Here is a 16,285-nt window from a genome sequence, read left to right on the forward strand (position 1 = left end):
GACATCAAACATCTTGATATTTGGAAACATCCAGATGTTTAATGTCATCAAGATAAATGTTTTCAAATAGCTGGATGATGGCCTGAATTTGTCACTTTTCATCTAGATGTTTATGTGATATGTAGACACAGTCACAGTGTGGTTTGTTTAGTCATTAACTGGGTTCAGGAAGAAAAAACAAAGAACAACACATAAATTGCATTCTACCATCTAAAAAATCATACTGTTCTTACTACTCGGCACAGCACCAGAAACTGAGTAAAAAGTTGAATCATAATTAACTAGCAAATCTGTGATGATTCACATATCAAGAACTGATTTAGCTTACCCATCTAAATTTATGTTTCATAATTGACATCTCTAATATTAAGAAAAAAGTATTTTTTCCTAAACAGACCTAAGTAGTTGTAACTCAGATCACAGAAAACAGCTTTCGCAAAACTTAGGCTCGTATGTGTGAAAAGAGAAAGATTTAACTTAGTATTTAAAATATGAAGTACAAGAAAGTTTGATCTAGTCATGTTTATTTGACAGTCATTCCTGAATGCATTTATGTATTTTACTTCTGCACATTTCTTCCAGTGTTTAACACGTACCACCCATATACATTTAGACAAACCAAGGAAAAATAGTCCTTCACTTTGCCTTTTTTCCCTCCTCCTCTTGACATGAAATAACAGAGTGCTTGAAAAAATTATTCTTGGGGCGCCTGGGTGGCTCGGTCTTTAAGAGTCTGCCTTCAGCTCAAGTCATGATCCAGCCGAGCGTTGGGCTCCCTGCTCCGCAGGAAGCCTGCTTTTCCCTCTCCCACTCCCCCTGCTTGTGTTCCCTCTCTCGCTGTGTCTCTCTCTGTCAAATAAATAAATAAAATCTTTAAAAAAAAAAAAAAGAAAAAAGAAAAAATTATCCTTAAATAGAATTCCTTGCTTTTCCAAGGCCTTTCAATATTTGCATTAAGAAGCAGCTACTTTCCAAGTGAGAGGGAAGCTGGGAGAACTGGAAGGTGAAAGAGCTTGCATGCCTCCCCTCTAAATGTGGTCAATACTGGTTTTTTAATGGAAAACATTAAAGTAAGGGGGGAAGGGAATCAATCATTGTTAGAAATTTACCAAGAAGATCTTACCCAAAGGTCATTTAAAAAAATTTTTTTTAAATAATTTCAAAGTCAGCAGGTTTTCGTATGCACACACATATTAGCTTTAGTGAAAATCAGTTTATAGGAAGGAGTTGTCCATTTAGGTGCGAAGAGAAACTATTCACATCTCCCTCTTCGACCTTGAATCTTGTTCTATCTTGATACCTATGTGGTACGATTTATGTGTGACACTTTTGTGATTGTCATATATGTGATACTATGTGATTTAATATATTTATCTATAGCACCTTTCTTAAACCGTCTACCTGCATTTCTACCCCCCCCCCCACCCCCCCACCACCGCTTGCCTCCTTCCCAACCTCGCTTTGCACAGGCTCCGATGAACTGCATGCCAAATTCCATGACATTTTCTCAGTCCTCATTCTGTTTTCTGCATTTGACAATGTTAAATATTTCTTTCTATTTGAAATGCTCTCTCTAAGTCACTTAACCTTTCTGAGCCTCAGCTTCTTCCTCTGTAAAAAAAAACAAGCATAATAAAACCTTCGCCCCCCCCCCCCACCTTTCAGGACTGTTGTCAGAATTAAAATAAAGTAACATGAAAGTGCTTTGGGAATGTAACACATTATTGCTGTTTATGGCACTCCCATTTTCTTGTTGTTTTTTTTTCCTTTTAACTATTCCTCTTCTGAGCCTATCACTGAGTACTTTTCATCCTCTAGCTTATTACTTTTTAGTACTTTCCCAAGTTCAGACTTTACCTATTTTCTTTTAATATATTTATTCCTTCAGTGAACTGATCACCTCATTAATTCATTTATTATTCATGCACACATTCATTCCCGTAAGAAAGACTTAATAAACAATTTCTGTGTGCCAGGTCGAGGCTAGACTTACGGTAGACACTATATCACTTCTGTGTAAATGGCTCCAAAATCGCTTTCTCCACTCCATGTCCCAGAAGACATTTCACCCTTTGTTATATGCCATGCATGTAACGAACATTTACTGAGTATCTAATGAATGCCAGGTACTAAGTTGTGTTCTGGAGAGTACGAAGACGAATGAACTATTCCTTCTACTTAAAAACCTCACAGACTGGGGCAGGAGGCCGACTTTTAAACAAATAATTGTTTTACCAAGTGAAGAATAATACATTTAGAGACATGTACAAAGTAAGGAAGGATCACCTCATGAGGTTTCCCTAAGGCAGATTGCGCCTCAACTTTGCTATTATTTAAATGGTGCTGTAGTTCTCCCATCACTAAAATTCAAAATGTTATCCCAGATTCCAATATCTAATTCCAGTTTTTCTTTTCATTAAATTCACCAATATTACCCTATACTGTAGGATGAAGCCCTGCTCTTTGCACTTGAGAACTTCGGCAAATGGCTTTATATATACTATGTATCCAGCTTTATTTCCCACTCTTCCCTATAGGATTATTCCTCCCAGTATCTTCTCTTGATATTTGGAAACATCAGATGTTTAATGGATTCCATACTGGTAATTCAGAAATTCCTTGGTGAAGGTATTATATAAAATATTCTGAAGAATTCAAGGAATGAAATAAACTTGACAGAGTACATATGAAGAATGGTGATAACATATTCTCAGCATTCTCTGATTACAATATTTTAAATGAAAATACTTGTAGCATCTCAGTTATATCAATACCATATATTTATAAAGGTAACCTAAATTGGGAAATTTCAAGGAAATTAAATTTTTAATCTCAGGGTTTTTTCCCGCATATACTGCATTACTTTTGCAAGTCCTTTAATTTGTGTGTCTCACAAAGAATATGAAATAACTTTACTTAGTATTAAGCACCCAATATATCTGTAATAAATACTTCCTGTTATAAAAATGGTGAATGCCTCAAAGCTTATAGAAAATATATCAAATTTATAAAACAAATATGGATAATATCCTTGGATTATAGTTGCTAATTATTTCATTGCTACCAAAGCTAATCACATTTATGAGTGATCATCATTGTTTTATCTAATTCTATTTTATTTCTATTTCATTTTTTGGGTTGTAGCAGTGAGTGGAAAATAGGAACAAAAGACTCTGTATTCCACATCCCTCTGCGTGGAATATATATGTGCTTATTAGGAGCACAATTTAATTGAATCCTTCATTAACTACTGTCCCAAATTCTAAAGGCAATGTGGTGTTTGATTTCTAATTTGATTGAGATAATAAAGTCTCAGCCTTATTTGATATCTTTCCTGTGAAAAATTGAGTGGTTCCACCTTTTAAAAATTCTCATCCATTCTAAGTATGTAAGATTCCAAATCACATTAAATTGGGATTTTATTGTTCAAGACTGATTTTAAAGGCTGTCAGTAAATTAAGCACAAGCTACCTCTACTGGCATTTCTAGTCCACAAACATTGCCCTTCAGTGGAAATTTTAAAACATTTATTTATTTCAACAATATGTATTTCGTGATACATGAAGTCTCCTCTTCTGCTAAACACCAATGTCAATGTTTATTGAATTGAATTTTCTCTTTTTTTGTTTGTTTGGACAATCTCAGATTTAAGAGACTCCTTGCTTATTCTAAGTCTCTCTTCCGTTCTCTTTCTGCTTGGAACCAAATGGCCAGTTGTGAAAGTGTGCATATCTTCTCTGTTAGTTTGAAATTGATGAGGATAATGGGTAGCATTTTCACCACCTCACAGCTTCATTTTTCCAATGGAGTTAATAATAACAGTTGGCCTTGTCCTCACCTTCCCGGCAGATCTAGATGACATAATTTTATGTGGCTTTGAATGTGCTTCCAGACAACTGAAGGAAGTCACCCTAGCCCATGCCATGACCTCTGTGCCCCTTCCTAGAGGACTGCACCACAGCTGTCCTCTCATTTTTTTGAAATGTTGACTTTAAAAAGAGCTGTGTGCTTTGATCTTCCAGAACTTATTGCAATTTATCTTCCGATTAGATTGTAAACCCCCAAAACACAAAGATCGTACCTTTGCAAGTTGTAGTCCCAATAGCGGCCAACATTAATTAGTGTGCCTGTAGTAGATGGATAAGATGTAGTTGTGTATTTGACTTGACTTGATCCATGTTAAGATATTAATTTTACTACACCTATTTGTCATTTTTTCCTACTATGGGTCCAGTTTGGTTTCTTTTTTTAGAAAATATGAAAGAAACAGTTCTGTTTTTCTATTGCTATTGATTTTTTTTTTCTGTTTTGGCATAAAATGTTGCATTCTTTATAATCCAATAAATATTACACTAATTAGAGGCCGTCTGGTGTAGCAGCTTAGAGCAGGGGTTCTGGAGCCAGGCTGCCCAGCTGGAAACCTGGCTCCCTTAGTCTCTTTGTACTTCATGGTCCTGATCTTTTAAGGGGGCTGATATAGTATCTACCTTCTCAAGTTATTTTAAGAATAAATTAATAATATATGTAAGGCACTTAAATATATTTCTGGCACATAGTAGCATCTCCTAGATGTTACTATCCTTATGTAACAAAATGTATTTTAATAATTAAATTGAGTTATATTACACCCTTGTGATAGTATGAATGTTGTCTAGGAATAAAAGCATTTGAAAATCAGGACTTCATCTGGGAACTCACAGGTTCTGTGGACATGTCTTTGTAAATAAGCAAAGCACAGGCTTTTACACTTATGATTTTTTAAATATGAAAAAGTTTCATATGTTTGGTTAGTTTTTTGCAGAAAAAGATTATACAGTTTGTAACTGTATCATCATTTTAAAAATGTTTTATTATCAATTCTAATGTTTTCCGTACCATCAAAGGGAATGAAATTTTCTTTCAATTAATTTTTAGTAGTTAGAAATCTCCATTTTAAGTTTCTGCAAATCATTTATGTATTTATTTATTTTAGATTTATTTATGCATTTTAGAAAGAGAGAGAACACAAGTGGGAGGGGCTGGGAGAGGGAGAAAGGATCTCAAGCAGACTCTGTGCTGAGTGCAGAGCCTGACACGGGACTCAATCTCAGGACCCTGAGATCATGCATGACCTGAGCCAAAATGAAGAGTCAGACACTTAACTGACTGCACCACCCAAGTGCCCCTAAATTAGGTATTTAAAGAGCAAAGGATTTTTAATAACTTTTTGCCTCTTAAAAATGGTGAAATTGGGCCAGTTTTTCGTTCGCTTAGTTTTTTGATTGATCATTGTTACTTTTAAGAAAGAGAGAGAGAGAAGCACTTTTGAGGATACTAAGTTTGAGTTTTAAGTGCTTGAAAGTTATGGGATGGTATAATAAGATTAAAAACCTATGTTTTTGGAAGGAAAAGATAGGCTGAATGGTGACATTGAAGCCGATTCAGCATAGTGCTACATGGCACTGCTCCGGAAAGCAAATGACAAAGTGACTGAACTCTCTAGGTACAGCAAGGAATGTGTGGCCCTTCTAGGAAAGGAGTTTATATACTTCACTCAGTGCCTACATTTTCTTTCTATTCATGTCGCTAGAAATAACAAGAAAACACAAAGCCTAGTTTTCTGAATCTTTAGTGAAACCCTCAGAAACCAACTCCCTTGATGCCATTAATTGCAATTAGTTTAATAAGGGGAGTTTTTGGGGGGAAAAAGATTTTAAAATCACTTACCAGTTCCTTTTATTGGAAATCTCTCAGAAAAGTTTTAAAACCTCATGGGGTAAATCAAAGATTCGAATGTAGCTTTGATTCACTTGCCCCCCTACTGAGAAAAAGTGCAGGCTGTGGGTTAATGTGCCTTATCCTGGCCGAAGTCAGAGCTAGAAATTGCCAGTTAGGCAAGAAATGGCATGCACGAGACCCTGACAATGCAGACTTTCAGGAATTTTTCAAATGTGTCCATTTTTCCTCAGTTCCTTACGTGTTAAAGAAAATCTAGGAAAAAGTCTTTTAAGTGAGCACTAGATGAGCCTGGTAATAATAGTTACCTGTACTTTAAAAGACGTAGCATCTATATGTTTTACTTGTTTTATTCCTTATTATGGTAATTCACTGAGGGAGTTGGAAACACTATGCCATTTTAATAACGCCCCGCCCCCCCGCCCCCCGCCTTTAAACTAGTGTCTTCCACTTTTCAAACAATGAAACATCTCCTCCAGAAGCTACTGGTTGCACTTAGTAATTGAGCAAATTTTCTTTGAACAATTGTCTACTTTTTTGTGGCCTTCAGCTTGCACAATTCCTCTTCTCCCCTACCAAAAATAAAGAGGAGGGGGAAGGATTGGGTACTGAGTTGAGACTATGCCATACTTGGTAAATTTTCACTGTTGTATGCATTTTTTTTTAATAAATAAATACTTGCAACAAAGTTTCAAGGAACAGACTGTGGAATACTGGACTTCATCAGAGACAGGAGAACTTTTTGGTTGATGGCACAAATGTTAGAGGAAGGGGCTTACTAATGATTAATAGAACTGAGAATGGATGAGATAGAATTGAAAACTAAAGTTGGCACTCCAGTGTAACTTATTGGACATGTTACAGCACAGTAACTTGCATGGGACTTTTCTTTCTATTTCCCAACGTCCTGGAAGGGACTTCAGAAATCATATATTCTAGTCCCCTCATTTCACAGGCTTATTTGTTTAACTAGTAACCTCTGATAGCCTGCTATTCCAGGCACTGAGCTTAGGTTCTAGGGATAAAGTGGTGAAAAGGCAATGCAAAACCTTGTCTCCAGAAATGCAGTTTAACGGGGGAGCCACACAATGATGATAAATTGTGCTGGAGGAAAGCACAGAACACAGTCTGAGGGTTCAGGGAAGCTTCCTAGAGGAAGTGGGTTGTAAATTGAACTTTGAGGGGTATGTAGGAGTTTCCAGGTGGAATGGGGGTGGAAGGGAGGGAGCCCCAGGGAGATTATGCAACTTGCTCAACACCACACTGTTAGATTAGGCAGTCCTTTTACAGTCATCTTAAAAAGCTATATATATAAAAAAATCATGTCTTTCGAAAGTTGTCATCAGCCTACTTATTTCATGCATGTTCTCATCTTTATAAATGAAGGTCTGAATTTTCCATTTTTGTTTCTAAAATTGAACTTTTTATTTTATGATTTTTACCATTCATCCTCTCATGATTCATCATGCAGCAAACATTTCTTAATGTCCAACTATGTTATATGCATTGTCCAAGTGCTATTTACTCAAATATGAGTAAAAGAGAGTCTTTCACTTCAGGGATCCACAGGCTAATGGGAGAAACAGGCACGTACATACGTACATTGCAACATGATGTGCTGATTTTGAGATCACATTTGGACTGGGTTTTGGAGCTTCAGTAGGAGTTTCCCTGTTAGAGGGACTATTATACACAAAAGTGTAAGCTGACAAATGGTTTCATGTGACCAGACAATGGTGAGAAATTCTGCTTAGCTGGAGCAGGTGATGTTTGATAAAGTAAGGGTGGAACATGGATAGGAAAAAGGTGGCAGGAAATATGGCTAAAAGCTTATGTGGAGTCAAGAGACTTATATGCTAAACTAGGGATTTTGAATTATATTCTATAGACATCCACATGACAAATGGAAGGCTTAGATATGGGAGAGATCTTTATTGTTTTTTTTAATTTTTATTTATTTATTTGACAGAGAGAGAGAGAGAGAGAGGAAACACAAGCAAGGGGAGTGGGAGGGGGAGAAGCAGGCTTCCCGCTGAGGAGGGAGCCCAGTGCGGGGCTCAATCCCAGGACTCTGGGATCATGACCTGAGCCGAAGGCAGATGCCTAACGACTGAGCCACCCAGGTGCCCCGAGATCTTTATTGTTAATGAGATAAGACTGATAGGTGCTTGGATTTTGTACCATTTGTATATTCTTCAAATAGTTGGGAATTAGAAACCATGAAATCATCTTTGAAGTGGTTCATTTCAGAAGGCAAATGTGTTTTCTAGTATTGAGCACCTGAATTAGGCAGTTGTTCACTCAATCATGGGTATGATCCCACAATATAGATCCCCTAATGGGAAGGTGCCCCAGTAGGATTGTCAGTACTAAGGAAGGGAGAGAACCTGTGCCCAAATGGGCAGCTTCCAAAGCGATAGGCATGACAAAAGTGATTCATGCATGCCTAATTTCTCCTTCCGATTCACAAATTATGATTACTAATTTCAGCTTTTTGAGGACAGGTAAGAGACAGAGAGACACCACTAGTGTTATAACAATGATTGTTTCCCCAAATGGAAAGAGGCATCAGGAGTATGAAAGAAGCATGTTGCTCCACAGGGGCAGTAATGTAAAAAAAAAAAAAAAAAAAAGAAGTAGGTAGAACTCCAGAAGAACATTGAGAACAAGACATATTTCTTAAATAGAAGAGTCATGATTTGGTCATCTGTTTGATTAAAAAGGTTGCATGTGGAGTATCTAGCATGGTAGTTTGATCAGATGTTCATAAGCCTGATAGCATTCAGGAACACAGCAGATGGAACAGATCTGAGGGAAATGGTGACTTGTTGCATTTGGATTTGCTCACTCATTGAACTGGAAACAGGACTAGAACTAAGAAAATACAGAATGATTGAAAACAGACATTGGAAATCATTACATATCATTTGTCTTGTTTTTTCGCTGTCATAACGCAGTACCTAGGACAGTGCTACTCACTGATTGAATTAAAGAATGAAAGCTGTCATAGCCGGTAGTTTGGATAACACCTTCTTAAAGGTATGATAAGAGAGGATATGTGGCATTTCTTCTGGAATTCCAGAAACATCTCACCTACCACATTATGAAGGGGAAAAGTCAGTTTGCTGACTTTTATATTTACCATCTGCTTTTCAGATGGTAAATATCTTAAGGAAGACGTGGTGTCAAGACACTTTTTATTCCATGATTCTGTACCTTTACTCTCTTACTGATGTGTGTGGCTCCTTACAGTACCATTTCATTTCATAATGCCTCAGTGATAAAACATTAATATCTCCTTTAATGTTTGGTCCCACGATGAGAATGAACTCTTTTTAGTCTTCCCTGCACAGTGTCTTGCTTTCAACTATATTTTGGGCAAGAAGCATTCTCAGGAACCCAATACTAAAACTGTACATGTTTTCTTAAAAATTGCCCTAATTATCCTATATTTTTCTGACTGGAAGTGAGGATGAAGTGGTGGAATCTAATGCAAGTGCTGACATTTTTGCAGAATAACCAACCAAAATAATGGAATCTTGGCAGAGTTTTCCTTTGGAATTATTTTAAAAGGGTGGGGGTGATGGGGAAGGAGGTGAGGCTGATAACAGTGTTAAGTGACTTGAAATCAACATCACATCACTTACACCTGCCTTAGACACCCATTTGAAGTACAACATGATATTTCTGTAATTATTTTACTTCCCTCTAATAACTGCATAGGAATAGGTTTGCTTCCCCAGTGAATAGCTCTGTTCAGAGCCTTCCCTTATCTTTATTTTCCAGGTTTCACTAGTGGTTGATAGCATATGCATTCTTAGAGGGAGACAGTGGATAAATCAGTAGTTTTCCATCAAATCAAAGATTACATTCAAGAGGTAGAGCAGTGGCATGAAACAACTTTTGCTGGGGAAAGAAGGTAGAAAATGGAAAAATAACAATTGTTTCAGAGAACAGAAATCATAAAACATAGCCGATGTTATTCAACATATAGTGAATGTACTAGATGTCCGGAGCTTTTTTGACCATGGCCTATTATATTTGTCTTTTAAGTACTAGTTAGGTATGATATAATAAAAGTTTATTCTGAAATCTAATATTCGTATGAAATATTGAACTACACTAAGTTGCTATGCAATGTTAAATCAAGATGCAAAATTTAGTTAAATCATAAAGTAATGATGCATACTTTATACTTCTGTTCTTAGTAATACATATTTTGTGTTGCAGATTGTTTTGTTGTTAGTGACTTTGCATTTGTATTTTTGGCTTAAAGCACAAAATAAAAATAACAATATACCTAATTTAAGATAGTCTGTGGTTAAATAAGTTACTGACCTACAAAAGTGTAAGTTTTAATTGTATAAATTGGAAAATTACATTGAATCATATTTAATACCTATCTCCTAAATATGAGAGCTAACTACTCAATTCAAGTGGACTATGTACATGGAATTTACTAGATGTCCCAAATGTGCTGGCATTGCTGGAGGAGAAAGCCAGCATTAATATTAACATCCATTCGGAGGTCCCACCCAACATTTATACAGACTAATGCGAATCATTTTTTCATGCTAGCCATACTTATATTTTGTAATTATGAATCTCTTTTAAGTGTTTTCAAAAGACCTTTATTCACTAGCCATTTGTTTTTATATACGAATGCATGAAAGAGTGTCAGGCATATTATGCGCCCCATGCTTGACAAATATCCAGTGATTTTCCAAGTCCTCTGAAAAGTGTATTGACAAAGCACTTGGTTTAATATGGCCCAGCATTTCCCCCTATATTTGCACACTGCTGCCAAATGCACTTCTCCATCACTGATATCAAGGCATTATTCTCATACGTACGAATCTAAAATTACTACCCCCGTCCCACTGATGGTGGGATTGAAACCAAATAACTTAATTTAATTTTGACACCCTTTTAATCTTCTCTCCTACATACTTGTGGGACCTTATTTCCCATTCTTTCATTCTGTATTTGCTAAGTATATTGGGTTCTGTGTTAGGTTCTCGTGGGTACACAAAAATGAATATACTGTCCCTGTCTACTGGAGCTTTCAGTCTAGTAGGGGGAGAAAAATGCACCTAAATAAAAATGCCATTAGATAGATAGTGACACAAGGAGTAACAGATTCCCTGTTAGTGTAACACTCAAGGTGGAGAGATGACTTCCAGCTCTAAGAATCAAAGTTTTATGGAAGCCACGGCATTTGTAGTGGAGATGAGGATGGGGCGGGACTTAAGAGAGCAGAAATAGGGAAAGCACATTTTAGCACAGTGAATAGGTAGATATGTACACAGAGTAGTCATTTTGTCTAGATCATAATGAGAAACTGTAAAGGTGGGAAAACATATCATTGCTAATTCACAAAATGGTCTTAATGTTAGGCTGAGGCATCTAAATTTTATTCCAAAGTTGGTGGGTACTAGAAATCTAAAGGGGCATGCTGATGAAATATGTTTTCCTCATACACAGAGGGAAGATGGAAATGTGTGTGTCCATTTTGGCTCCTGCTCTTCTCCTCCTTCTCTCTGTATATCTTATATAGTCTAAATTATATTAACAATAGGACTGTAGGGTAGTTTATTCATATTTTAATCCAAAGTACCCAGCACAGTCCCAAGCAGTCATTGAATAAATGGATGAATGAATGAATAAATGAAGAGGTGGATGAATATTGGGATGACCACGTTGGGAGGACCAGAATAGAATGAAATGACTGCTTTATTCAGAATGTCCCTACAGAAGATCCACAGTAAAGACAAAAACATATGAGAGTGGTATTTATGTCAAGTGTCATATGAAGGCCAGCAAACCTTCATTCTGTTGAGGGAACGGTCAGATGCTGGACACTCTCACTTGCATAGCCTCCTTACTGGTCATCTTGCTTTTTCTCTTGCTTCCGTATAATCCTACCAGAATCAGCCCTTATAAACAGAAATTATATCATGTCATTCCCCTATTCCAAACCCTCCAGTGGTTTCCTACTTTATTTAGAATATAGTTCTTCTCAGAGCTTATGAAGCCCTCCCTGATGAAAACCCTACTTCTCCCGCAGGTCCCCTCACCTCTTCTTACCTTGCTTCCTTTCTTTCACCCACATAAAGCCTCCCTTCCTCCTACTCACCTCACCCTAATGCCTCCGCAATGCTTCCCTCTGCCTGCAGTGATCTGCCTCGAGGTCTTCACATGCTGGCCTATTCTTCCCCTTCATGTTTTAGCTCAGATGTCATCTCACTAAAGAGCCCTCCATGACCCTCCATCTCCCTAGATCTAAAGCACCTGTCCCCCTTCGTACTCCCCTCAGCATGTAACACCCCCTTCCGTGTAATTCTCTTCATGACCATCTTCACTATCATACAATTCACTTACTTGTTCACTTTCTTATTTTATGTCAACTGAAATGTATACCCCACAAGGACAGGTCCCTTATTACAGTTTACTATACTGCCTACAGCAGGATTTACTACATGGTAGACAATAAGTGTTTGCTCATTGAATGAATGAATGCAGGCTAGTACCTTAATTTTTCCTATGCAATCATGATTAAACTCCTGAAAGAGTGTCCTGTATTGCTCTATTTGCCTTGCTGTATTTGCCAGATCCTCTGCCCTTAACCCCCTTTAACTGCCTTTTGCTTTCATCATTTACCAACAAATCCCATCTTTTTACTGCTCATTGAACTTCAAATCACCAAATCTGGTTACCTACCTTACATTTCTCTTGTATTTTACATTTCTTGAAATGATCTCTTCTTGGCTTGTGTGGCTCAGAAATACCTTGAGTCTCATGAAATGCTGATGATTCCCCCTCTGGCTTTAGTTCAGGTTGTGCTTGCTGCCACTTTAAAAAATAACTGGTGGACTCTTACCTGGATTTATGTTTTTTATTAACTTTATCCATCCTTATGACTATGTCTAGTCCCAAGGTACAGAGCTCTCTCCTGAGTTCTAGGTGTATATCTATCTCCAAATTCCCCTGAAGACCTCCAGGCTTTTCTAGTTGGTACATCCACAGCTAATTTGTAGTTAGGTTCAAACCGTAAGAGTGTGACTTGAGTAACTTACCTCACTCTCAGTTTTCTCAGCTGTAAAATTGAAATAGCATCTATTCTGTGAGGATTCGGAGAGACCATATATATGTTGCCTAGGTCAGAACCAGCCGTGTGTTCATGGAGGCATTCTCAGTAAATGTTCGTCATTATTATCATTGTGAATGCAATAACCTTCGCCAATACCAAAGATATTTCTTGACTGCATGGTAGTACAACTCATGCTCTATATAAAGAAGCCGTATTTTTGAATTATGCATTTACTTATGTATTAAAATTGTTTAAAATATATTCTATTTTATGTTTTAAGTTTGCATTGAAGTATGCCTACAGCCGATTGACAAGGGGGAAAAAAGTCGTAAGATGGATATCAAAAAATAACATTAATGAGCTGCTAAAGCTAAAATTACAGGAACTTATGAAATTGGTTAAACATAAAAACCATTAAACTGTTTACTGAAGCTTCACAGATATACTGCAGCTAATGAGCATTTCTGCTATTTAAATAAGCCCAAATTGAACACACATTACATGGATACATAATTAGTCATGGCAGTCAAACACACATAGACTTACTTTTAAAGCTCTATTTAGGGAATCTTTTCCGTTTGATTTATTTTGTTAATTAAAATATTTTTCAGTATTCACTTATATTTTAATAATATTGTTTTCTCCGGTAGTATAATTTACTACTGGCTTCCTATTTGTTTTTATTTGTGCTTTAAATGCAGCAAATGGGGGGATTTTATATTAAACATTTTTCTTAATCCCTTTCTTTAATTATTTATATCACTTGATGGTATCATTCAGCATTTTAAAAGGTTCTTTCACTGGGAAGTATATATAAAATATTTCAGTAGCCTTTCTACTTTTTCCACAGACTCCTAGTTATCAAGAAGTATTAAGCACCCAAATGTGCATAGAATTATGATGATTATGGTCCAAATCAGATTAAAGGATGATCTATTCCTTCCAGGAGTTTGTAGTCTTAAGTAGATGGTATCATTGAATATAAATAAGCAAATCAAAGGACAGCATTTGGGAATCCAACAGAGAATTTGAAAACAATCCCCATATATTTCCTTCAAGGACAATGACCTCCTTGTGGAGATCTCTCCCAGATAAAATAAAATGAAATCTTCAAGGAGTTTAGGGTTTCAAATAGATGGAATTATTGCAGAGAAATAAGCAAATCAAGGTGAAGTGCTTGGACAATTTTATTAATTGATTAGTTGGTCAGTTTAGGAAATGAGAAAAGACTCCCTGTAGAATACAAGTAAAACAAAAGGAGTTGCTACAGGCTATTATTGACATCCATTTTTTTGTATTTAACTTGGGGAGCCTAAGCTTGTTTCAAGTATGGAGGAGAGGAAAATTAAATCTGTACTTTCCCGCTGCCTGAATTCTACAAGCATATATAAACTGAACATTATTTAACCATAGCAGTAGGGAAATTGAATAGTTAAATCAATCAAAAGAAATAACCAAGTGCATATTCTTCCCTAGTCAGTGTGTTTGTCACTATAGAAGTTTTTTAGAAACTTTTTTTTTTAAAAAGGAAAAATATTTGGATTTCCTCTCTACAGTGAGCTGTCTGTAACTGTGGAAAATGATCTACATGAAAAATAATCAAGACAGGACAATGTGAGTTCTAAATAAATGGAATGGAATGAACAACTATTACATTTTTTCAACTAAAAATATTCATCGAGTCCTCTTGTGTGCCAATTTGTGCTAGATGCTGGGGAAGGAGCTGACTCAGTTATGGTCTCTAAACTCAAGAAGTGATGGAGGCAAAGCAACTAAAATCAAGTCACATTGTGACTAGGTTAACAGTCAGTTAAATTCAAAACGGGAAAAGTTTCCATTGGAAGAGTTGACCTAAAGGCTATTATCTGTAAAGCTGGTCAAGATTAGAATTCTTTGCTATCCCTCTAACCCCTCCCCCCCCCCGCTTCATTTTCGTTACTCCCATGGTCCCCAGTTGTGAAACTTTAAGAGACTATTTTTGGCCCATTCCTGGCTGCTTCTTGTCCCTACCCCAAAAGTCAATTGCAAGGAGGGCTTTGGAGTCAGAAATAACTGGATTCGAATACCAGCTCTGCCACCCCTTGGCTATATTTAAGATGATAATATCTACCTTAAAGAGTTGTTTTGTGGTCTAAATGAGATTATTATATAGAAATATACAGCATCATTCCTGCCTCATACAAGGGATCAATAAATGTTGATTGCTTTTCTTAATCTTCTTCATTAGGTGAGGATGATATAAATGAGATGTAAGAAGTACCTAGGGAGTCTAGGGAATTTCATTTGCATGAATTGTCAGAACATGGTAACTGACTGGATGTTGAGATCATCGGAGAGAGAAGAACCAAAGATTATGCCAAGATTTTTAAGATTTATTTCTAGGTCTTTTGAGAAAGAAGAATAGGAAAAAGCAGGAGTGGAGATTGAAGAGTGATTATGGAGGCAGGTGGAAAATCAGACAGTGTGGTGTCATGGAAGCCAAGCAAAGGGACATTTATGAGGAGGAAGTGGTCATCTGTTAAATGCTGCTGAGAACTGGAGGAAGGCAGTGCCACAATTCGGGTGAGACAAGTGAGGTGCCCACCTGCATTTGAGCCCAAGGTCCTGAGCCTGAGGACCTTCTGAAGTTTTATTCTTCGGGTGCCTCACTCACCTCACCCTAGTCTGGTCTTGAAATAAAGTGATCACTGAGGAGAGTCACTGGATGTGGTGACCTCGATCTAATTAGTCATCTTAGTGAAAAGAGTTTTACTGAAGTTTTGGGAGGCAAATGCAGATCTGGAATGGTTTAAAAATGGAAAATACTGTACATGTATGTACGTGCTTATGAGAAACAACTCAGAGGGAGGGGCTGATAATAGAATATGTAATCTAGGGAGCAAAATGCCTACAAAGTAAAATAGAGGATCCTAGGGCTCATATGGAAGGACTGGCCTTTGATGAGAGGGAGAGTTCTTTAATTATTATAAATAAGAAGGAAGATAGGGCACCTGGGTGGCTCAGTCTGTTAAGCATCAGCCTCTTGATTTTGGTTCAGGTGGTGACCCCAGGGTTGTGAGATCCAGCCTCACATTGAGCCCTGGGTGGGGCTCTGTGCAGAGCTCTGTGCCTGTGCTGGACATGGAGCCTGCTTAAGATTCTCTCTCTCCCTCTCCCTTTGCCCCTCTCCCCTACACCCCACACTCTTTAAAAAAAAAAAAAAAAAGGAGGAGAGGTAGAGTGGACACAGATCAGTAGGTTTATAGTTTGGACAATGGGATGACCAAAGAGTACCCATATAATAGGTTCAATGTTCTTTATGAAGTATAAGGGAAGACCTTCTCCTGACAGTGGGGGGCAAGAGAAAAGGAGCTTGGTCCGTCAAAATTTGAGGAGAAGACACAAGGTATAAATGGTGGTCACAATGAGTAGAAGATACAAAAGAGCAAGCTTACTAATATCAGTCATGAAATGGTGAAAGGCCCAAGAGAATCTTGTAAG

The 16,285-nt window shown here is 37.2% G+C and overlaps 1 protein-coding gene across 2 annotated transcripts in view; it reads left to right on the forward strand.

Annotated features, from left to right (window-relative positions):
• The window catches only part of DPYD (dihydropyrimidine dehydrogenase), a 798,492-nt gene that overhangs the window by 373,389 nt on the left and 408,818 nt on the right, over positions 1-16,285 (forward strand). The gene's annotated exons all lie outside the window — the stretch shown is intronic.

Source organism: Callorhinus ursinus, unplaced genomic scaffold (assembly GCF_003265705.2).
Source record: "Callorhinus ursinus isolate GAN/ISIS: 27379988/994484 unplaced genomic scaffold, GSC_fseal_2.0 scaffold9, whole genome shotgun sequence".
Taxonomy (NCBI): Eukaryota; Metazoa; Chordata; class Mammalia; order Carnivora; family Otariidae; genus Callorhinus; species Callorhinus ursinus.